This window comes from Pteropus vampyrus, unplaced genomic scaffold (genome assembly GCF_000151845.1).
Source record: "Pteropus vampyrus isolate Shadow unplaced genomic scaffold, Pvam_2.0 Scaffold6, whole genome shotgun sequence".
Lineage (NCBI taxonomy): Eukaryota > Metazoa > Chordata > Mammalia > Chiroptera > Pteropodidae > Pteropus > Pteropus vampyrus.
In genome coordinates this window covers 7,984,961-7,987,391 of record NW_011888787.1, presented here as the reverse complement: position 1 = coordinate 7,987,391, position 2,431 = coordinate 7,984,961, and the positions used below count along the sequence as shown (strand labels likewise).

Here is a 2,431-nt window from a genome sequence, read left to right as displayed (position 1 = left end):
CCTGAGTGGGGGCTCCAGACAGGCCCCCAAGCCACCTAACCCTCTGAGATCCTCTCACCAAATTGCAGCTGAATAACTGGAACAATCCAGAAGTTCTGATTCCCAGCCCACGGGAGACTCCCAGTGGCCACTTTAGGGGTCACCTTCCCTCTCTCCGTGTCACCTGCCACCTACAGTGCGGCCAGGTGGTGATTATGGTGAGATGCACCGGGGTGGGGGTGGGGCAGGGTGGGGTGTCCCAGAGGCTGCCTGATTTAAGGCTGGAGATGGGACACATGTCCTAGGGTTAGACTTGGGGTAGAGGGCTCAGACTTGGGGTAGAGTTCTGTTGTGTGAGGCGGATGGTGCCCTGGCAGCAGGGGGTGAGGGGGCTCCTCTGCCTCCAGCTCTGTGTGGGATCCCCAATGTCTTTGGCCCTGCCTGGATGAGTGGGGTATGCTCCCGCATCCTGCTTGTGGGGCGGTGACTAGGCCCAAACCCTTCTCACCTCCATTAGGGCTTAGCGGGCTCCCTGCCCTCTCCCCTCCCACCCCCATCCTGGAGCCCAGAGTGGTGGCCTCTGCCTTTTCCTTGAGAAGTTTCCAGAGCACACACAATGGTCCACAGCACAATTCAGATGGTTTGGAGCACAAATGCTAAGCACCCCCTCTCCGCTCCCGTGGGGCTCAGCATTCTCACTCGTGGCAGCTTCTCTCCTGAAACGGGTCCCTGGAGTTCAGGGGCTCACACACAGGAATTTTGCACCGGGGAAAGCATATAATTTCGTTGCCCCTTTGGGCTGCCACCCCCCGCAACCCTGTTGTGTGAGCACAGCTCCCCAGTGTGCACGCCGTGCAGACACTCAGAAACCTTCCCCCGGCCCGTGCTGGGGAGGGCCATGGGCAGTGCTGTGGACATTGCAGGTTGCCAACGGGAGAGGCCAGACCTCCATCCCGGGGCCCAGCCCCAAGCATCCCCGCCTACACTTTCCTTCTGGCCCATCCTGGAAGATGGCCGCCATCGGGGTGCAGGCTGGGAGGATTGGAAGAACAAATGTCTGAGGAGTGGTGGATGCACCAGTGGAAGGATGGAAGGATGGATGAAAGGATGGATGGGAAGAGGAAGGAAGGATAGAAGGAATGAAGGAAGGAAAGAGGGAGGACTGGCTGGGGCAGCGAGCTTCCATCTCTGAGAGCTGTGGTGGGCAGAGTGAGAACGGGCCACAGAGCTAGGCCTGAGCATCTTCACAGAGGGTCCTGAGTCACTCTCGTGACTGCCCTCAGCACAGGAACACCCAGGGTTCCCTCCCTCCTTGCCTGGGGATCCACCCGCCTACCCTGCCATCTCCCTTACTCGCCCCTCCTTCACACCCCCCATTTCTAGCCCTCGCAGCCCTCCCTGCCCTTTCTGAGTGTGTGAAGGGAAGGGAGACCCACACCTCCTCAGAGACATGAGCTTTTGGAACACAACACCCCGCCCTCGGCCCCCTCACCTGACAGCACCTCCTACCTGGCCCGATGCCTAGTCTCAGCTGATTTAGCAACAGGAAAAGCAAGGCCCCAGGAGAGACACTCTACTATATATACTCTTCTATATATTCTATTTCTATTGTATATTCAATCTGTACATGTGGGTGTAAATGCTGTTAAATGACAAACCCAATATTATACTGTGGCTGGTGGACTATTTTCATCCTCAGTGCTGTACAGATCTATTTTCATTGTATATTTGATATATTTTTAATTTTGTAGCTTGTGGCTGGGCCAGGCCCCAGCCCTCCAGCCTGTGACAGGGGGCCGAGCTGTGCCGTCCACGTGGTCCCTGTGGGCTGAGGAGTGCTCCTAGCCTTTTGCTGTAAGCCAGGCCGTGTCTTGACTGTCTCTGCTGTTAGTCGTAGGGCCCAGAGCTTGGCGTGTGCGTGTTTGTGTGTGTGTGTGTGTGTGTGGCGTGTGCACATACGTGGGTGTGGGTGTGTGTAGGGTTCTTATTTGTGATTCCCAGTGTTTGCCACGTTACTGAAGACCACGCTGCCCTCCCTGCCGCTCCTGCTCTGTTGGGCCAGGCCTCAGGGCAGTGTCCTTCAGGAAGCCCCCTTGTTGTGGGGGACGGGCAGGCTTTTCTTGCTGGTGACTCACTGATTTCACACCACTGGGCTTGCCAGAGACAGGGAAGGGCAGGCCTTGGAGGGGAAAAGTCCCCAAATTTATTTTCCAACTTCTTGCTGTGCCCACTGGGAGTCACAAGCTCTTCATCCTGAGGACATTGTTGGGTTTCTTAAGATGGTGAGACCCCAGGAGAGCATCTCACAGTGCCTCTGTCCTGCGTTTGTCCTCGAGACAGTCCTGGCAGCGTTCAGAAGGGAACAGCTCCCCTCCCCTGTGTCTCCGACATACCCCTCTGCTCGCTCCTTCAAGCCAGGGAGCTGGGAGTGAGGTGAGGCTGGGGGAGGTCA

General features: G+C 57.2%; 1 long non-coding RNA gene across 1 annotated transcript in view; it reads left to right on the top strand.

Moving 5' to 3' along the window:
• Positions 1-1,478: 1,478 nt before the first annotated feature.
• LOC105297106 overlaps positions 1,479-2,431 on the top strand; it is a 2,782-nt gene continuing 1,829 nt past the window's right edge. The window contains exon 1 of the long non-coding RNA XR_896328.2: positions 1,479-2,427. This is a non-coding gene — a long non-coding RNA (uncharacterized LOC105297106). The remainder of the gene's footprint in view (positions 2,428-2,431) is intronic.